General features: G+C 40.2%; 1 non-coding gene and 1 pseudogene across 1 annotated transcript; one reads left to right on the forward strand and one right to left on the reverse strand.

The window, feature by feature from the left end:
• Window positions 1–1,347: 1,347 nt before the first annotated feature.
• Window positions 1,348–1,524, reverse strand: LOC140286017 (U2 spliceosomal RNA; annotated as a pseudogene).
• Window positions 1,525–6,510: 4,986 nt separating this feature from the next.
• LOC140285993 (U2 spliceosomal RNA) lies at window positions 6,511–6,701 on the forward strand. Its single transcript, XR_011910915.1, has one exon. It is a non-coding gene; the product is annotated as a U2 spliceosomal RNA (small nuclear RNA).

The following is a 6,701-nucleotide window of genomic DNA, read 5'->3' on the forward strand; positions in this document are numbered from 1 at the left end:
ATCACACCTTTTTTTTCACCGCATTTTATAGATTATGGTTGGAAATTCTCAACCACTCATCCGAAGACCTCTCCTCCCGCTTTTGTTAATATATTTGAACTTTAGTCAGACATTCACACCTACTTGTAGCCGAACACCACCTCTCTAGCTTTTGATGAGGTATGGTCCGGGATTCTTACCGTTTCTAACACATTTTTCAGCAATTATGGTAGGATATTCACACCTTCTTGCAGCTGAACACCTCCTCTCCCACTTATGATCATGTGCGGATTGATTTTCGAAAATTTTCTTTCATGTTTTCTAGCAATTAATTATGGACATTTAGACCTTCTTGCAGCTGAACACCTCCGCTCCCGCTTTTGATCATACATTGTCAGGCATTCGCACCTTGTCTTACCCGCTTTTTACAAACTTTAGTCGAACATTCACACCTTTTTGCAGCCGAACACAGTTTTTTGCAGCCGAATTTGGGCATTCGCACCTTTTCATACCCACTTTTTACCAACTATGGTCGGACATTCACACCGTCTTAAAGCGGAACACCTCCGCTCCCTCTTTTGATGGTGTATGTTCGGGCATTCGAACCTTTTCTTACCCGCTTTTTACAAACTATGCTCGGACATTCAAACCTTCTTGTAGCCGAACACATCCACTCCTGCTTTTGATGATGTATGGTATGGCATTCGAACCTACTTGTTGCCCGCTTTTCATTAATTATGGGTGGACATTCACACCTTGTCGCAGCCAAACACCCTGTTTCGATCATGTATGGTTGGACATTCGCACCTTTTCTCACCCGCTTTTTGCAAACTATGGTCGGCCATTCACAGCTTCCTCTCCACCATACTTGTATGGTGGGATATTCACACCCACTTGCATCCGAAGACCTCCGCCCCCACTTTTGTTGATATTTAGTCGGTCATTCGCACCTTACCCGCTTTTGGCAAACTATGGCCTTCTTGCAGCCAAAAACCTCTGATCTCGCTTTTGATGATGTAAGGTTGGGCATTCAGACCTTGCTTCACCTGCTTTTCACCAAATATAGTCGGACATTCACACCTTCTTGCAGCCGAACACTTCCTTCCGCTCCACCTTTTAGTTTTCTATGGGGCATTCACACCTTTATTTTCACCGCATTTTATAAAAACACCACAGGAACACCGTATTGAGGCTTTGTTCTGACCGCTCATTCGGTGTCGCGTTTCTTTCAAGCATTTCTCCTGGTTAGCCCGCACTCGGCTCGCTCCCAGAGCCGTGTTAAAGTCTACTTCGCATTCACTCTCTTTTCTCAGCAGACTAAAAGAAACTTCCATCCTGCACCGCTGTTAGCTTTTTCACAAGAGCAGAGGAGAGCGCACCGTTCCCAGCGGCACTGCAGTACCGGGTCGATGCTTGGAGTGAACGGAGCAAGCTCCTTTTTCAACTCCTATTGATAAAAATCCATTTAATATGTAGTCCTTGCATAGACATATCACATATTAAACTGATAAGTACAGATGGATTATGTGCAATTAGTAAAGAGAGTAGAGGTCGATCTCTCTCGTTGGAAGTCCTTACCTATATCACTTATGGGGAGAGTTACAACCAGTAAAATGATGATACTACCAAAAGTTAACTATTTGTTCTCAATGATCCCCATAAAACTATCTGCTACTTGGTTTAAGTCACTAGATTCATGCATCTCCAAATTTCTGTTGAAAAACAAACCACCACGTATTAGTTTAAAAACCCTACAGAAGACCAAGGACAGTGGTGGATTAGATTTACCTCATTTTCAGCACTATTCCTTAGCCAATAGGTTACAATATATATCAAAATGGTTTAAACCTTGTTGTTGTCACAGTTCCCAGAGACGTTGTAATCATTGAGGATTCTATATTCACCCCCTCATTAGAGGCACGTGTTGCAGATTGATGACACTGAATCTTCTTCTCTGTTCATTGCTGGCATCATTCCCAGCATCGTAAGTGTTCGTGGCATTGTTAGCCTCTTCTTCTGGATCTTGATATCGAGCATCCTTTTGTATTTCTGGTTTGTAAGTCCTCTCTCTTCGTTCACCGGAGTCTTCGTCTCTTTGTCCTTGAGTTTGGTGATTTTTTCTTCTTTTGATGCCTTGACACAGTGTGACAGGTGATACCACATGGGAGATCCTTTAACTTGGACTGCTGTCCCTGTGCTGCGAAATGGCTGTGCTGCTCAAATGGTCTCTCCTTCATCATATACACAGTTATTTATACATCACCTTCCACCATGAAGCGTTGTCCCTTTTTGTTTCTCTCTTTGTTCTTAAAATGCTGTTATAAATGTCTAAACCAATCCATTAAACTAGATCATTTTGGCAGTAAAGCGATCTACAATGTGCTTGGTCGCAAAGCTGCTCATCTGTGGTAAACAGCTCTTCAGAAAGGCATTCTTCAATTGATTTCACTCATTTTATGTAATAATTTTGTGATTTCCTACAAAACTACACTTCTTCTCCCATCTGTCTGAGTATTTAATATTGTCTGGGTCCCGTTAAAACATGTATTTTTCCCATCTAATTCCTTGTTTGCTTTAAAACAAGTATTCCCCATTTTCTATCCCTTCAGTAGCCAACCAGTTTGTATGGAGTACACTGGAGCAACTTGACTGATCAGTAAAACACTGCTTTTGTTGTCACCGCAAGGCTTCCCCCGTCGGTTGTTTCACTGAGACACTACTGAGTAACTACAACTCAACACAGTTTATACACATAACATTCATATACATACTAACAAACAAACAAACAATAATTTATCGCAATTTTCTCATCTCTGTTTGAACGTACACCCAGGTAAATATTCCTGTAGTCTTCTCATACCGACTATGGACCCATTCATTGTTTAACTTCACTGTTTTGCAAATCCTAATTGGATATTACACATTGACATTGAACTTTACTGGATAAGCAGGTCTTCATTGCATTCAGCAGCCTATATGTGAGCATTTATGTGTAAGCTGTTCTTCTTTGCATTTATCAGCAGCAAGCAATTCTTCACTGCACATGCATATGTAAATAGTAAAACAATTCCAATGTGTTAGCGAAACCTTCTATATCACAGTGGTTTCTAAGGTCTATTTTAAGTTCTTTGCCATCAGTGAGATGACATTGTTTACAAAGTGTGTCAAATTATCACTGAAGATCTTTTCAGGAATTTCAAATCTAGAAATGAGTTATTTTACGCGTGATTTTGCTACTGAGAGTGCATCTGCTTGTGCACATGGAAATATTTCAGACCATTTGGTAAAAACCTCTGTTGTCACTGAGCAGAATCGTTTCCCTTAACATTAATTTAGTTCAATGAAATCTACAAAATAATGAAATAATGAAATCCAAACAAATATGTTGAAAAAAGATACACTGGCTTAGGGAATTATCTTCGTTTTGGTCTTAGATTGCCCTGTGGAATGTATTTTGCACATATTTGACCTGCTAGACAAAACTTTATTCATTTATTTATTCTAAAAAAATGTTTTTAATAATTAGTAAAACCATATGCTGTAAAAACCTGGTTCATTATTGCTTCCATCCCTCCTGTTGAGACATGACATGGTCCGTGGCTCAATACTGCAGCATATTTAAACAAATTCTTTGGCAGTATGGTTTTCCTTCCGGTCATTCATACGAGTCTATTGTAGATGGCAATTGAATAACATCTAATAATGCTAAAATATTTGTAGTTTATACATTTAGCTGTGGATGTCAACATACCTGTTTTTCCAATGCTGTGTTAACACATGTACAGTTGAGAAGGCATACTGACTGTCAGTGTAAACGTTAACAACCTTTTTGTTATTTAATTTACAAGCTTCAGTTAAAGCTACCAATTCGACTGCTTGAACAGAGTAATTTTTTGGTAGTGGTTGTTTTAAGAAAACTTCCGTTTCTGTTACTACTGCAAATCCTGTAGCATTTGTGCCATCAGGGTTTTTTTCTTTGATCTGTTGAATAAATATAGTTATTTCTGCATTTTCATAATGTATATCAGTTAAGTCTGGCCTGGGTAAAACACTGATGGTTATTTCTGACATGCAATCATGAGGCTTTCCATCTGTGGGGTAGGTAGCAGTGTGGATGGATTAAGTGTAGCACATCTCTCGACAACAAGGTGTGGCTGTGAAAGAAGAACTGTTATGTAGGAGAGATGTCTGGTAAAGATATTTTGTTAAGTAACCATATCACAGCCACTGCATGAGGTACCTTAAGTGTTAATGGGTGAAATAACACCATTATTGTTGATGCCTGCACTGCCAATGGCTTCTGGCCATTGATTCAAAAGTACGATCTCGTCCCTTTTTCCCCTTTCAGTGGACACTGGCCCCTAATTACCGCAATTCAGCAGGGGGTCTTTCATTAGGAGTACTGGACTCCCCCGTGCACAGTTTCAGCTCCGACCCTGGACAGCGGAAAAAACGTTGAGATCTGGTTTGAGGACCCAATTGTTGAGAAAAGTCTCTCAATGAGACTCAGAGTTGCTGGAGTCAGTTAATGCAAAGGTTTAATCTTGCAGCAAGTTCAAGAATGTGTGTGTGTATGGGTGTATGTGTGCGAACGTGTGTGAGTTTGTGTGTGTGAGAGTTTAAAGAACCTGTAATCCACAGGCAGGCCTTAACTAGTATGGCACGGGTCCAGCCTGTCTCATCTTTTTTGGAAGGTCCAGCGCTCGGCCGTAACCCTTCTGTCTGTTTGGACTCTCACATACATTCGGTTAATCATAGAAAAACGAGAACAAAACTTTTTAGCCCCTTAAATTCATAAAACAGACATGGTGCAGTTATTTCCATTCTAGAAAATAAGAGTAATCACCACCATTCCTATAAATTCTGGATATTCTAACAATCTGAATCTTTTTTAAATGTTCGATGAAGCCCTTTGCTGTTCTGTTTAGAGACTCAGCTGATCATAAACCAAGTTTTGCTCTTGAACCAAGCTTCTAAACTCTTCACCTTTTTCATTTCTCAGTTAGTATTCACTTTAAAACTGATTAAAAGAAAAATTAAATGAATGCCTATCAACAAATGTGGGATCTAAACTCTAGTGCTTCCTCTAAAATAATTTCCTTTCTCAATTCAGAAATGTGTGTGTGTAAGTCACAACACCCGTGACACCAAAACGGCTTTCTTTTCTCTCTTTTCTCTACACTCTGCACTGTGAGCACACACAACAAATCAGAAAGGCTTTTTTCTCTCTTTTCTACATTATGGACTGTGGGGACACAAAACCGCTCTCTCTTTTTTTTTTTTTTATTGTGTGCCAGGGCGTTGTCTCACGTATTAGATTATGCTTAAGATACGAATGAGTTTATCAGTCACATCAGAATCCATATATACTGATCCTCCCGTAATAAAATGGTGGGATCTTATCAAACACACTTTGTTTCTTGTGACAAGTCAGCGAAACAGCGTATACACGTCAAGACACTGAATCAAGTTTGCCACAAGAACTCATAAGTTTGGCAGTATTGCTCTGCCGTCAGCAATCATACACCCATTTTATTTTCATGAGACATGTGCAGGCACCTGTTCATCTACTGTTCTATCACTATGAATTAGTTTATCTATTATCAATAAGGATACTTCTACAACTACTATCAAAGTATGTCCGGACTTCTTATGTTGTCAGTTGCTATATATGAATAAGTGGGTTGCTACTGAAAAGCATTAAGCATGTCACACAGCCCAAACATATAACATTTCAGGACACACCACACAGTTAACAACCACAGTGAAGCGTGTCAAAGCCCAAACATGTAACATTCAACAGGACACTTACACAACACATTCAAATCAAACAGTCAGACAACATACAAGAACCTATACCCCAGCCGGCATTGCTCCCTGCCTATTTTCCTACAACTCACTATGTGTGTGCACACCTTTATTCACAAACTCTTCAACTTATACTCTTTTACCGAAGCTGCTACAGCTCGATTGGCCAAATACCCTTAGATCCTATTTCGGTGAATTTGACATCTGCCTTGCATGTAACAGATTAGCGGTTTAGCAGTTTTAATTTAGTTTGAGTGAAGGAATTCATTTTATAGCAAAATCCGAAATCGTGAAGAACTCATGGAAGTAAGCTTATTCTCGGATTCCTGAATCTTTAGATTTGCTCTTTCTTTTACTGCAAAGTACAACGTTGAGCAGCACTAATGAGTTGTTTCTATTTTTGGCAGGCTTTACCTTTGCGGATGAAGCCCTTTCTGTCTGTGCAAAAGAAATCTTGTTACTGTGCAGAGTGACTTCTCTGAGTAGAGTCGCCTTACTTGTTGCGACTGTGCCAATGTTCGAAGCTGGAGTGCAAAGTTGTTGCTTGAATGGTGCTCGCTGGAGCGTGCGGTAGTGTAAAGTTATACCATTTAAAAGGGCTGAAGAGTGCTCAGTGCAGCGGGTGGGCCGAGGTGCAAAGTGACACTATGGCCATAAAAAGAACACCGCTACAAGTGCGCATTGTGCCAGGAAGGGCCCTCGGACGTGAACCAGTGGACAGTTATCGCTTCTCGGCCTTTTGGCTAAGATCAAGTGTAGTATCTGTTCTTATCAGTTTAATGTCTGATGTGTCCTCTATGCGAGGACTACATATTAAATGGATTTGTATCAATAGGAGTTGAAAAAGGAGCTTGCTCCGTTCACTCCAAGCATCGACCCGGTACTGTAGTGCCCCTGGGAACGGTGCGCTCTCC

Source organism: Leuresthes tenuis, unplaced genomic scaffold (assembly GCF_036924035.1).
Source record: "Leuresthes tenuis unplaced genomic scaffold, fLeuTen1.0.hap1 SCAF_69, whole genome shotgun sequence".
Taxonomy (NCBI): domain Eukaryota; kingdom Metazoa; phylum Chordata; class Actinopteri; order Atheriniformes; family Atherinopsidae; genus Leuresthes; species Leuresthes tenuis.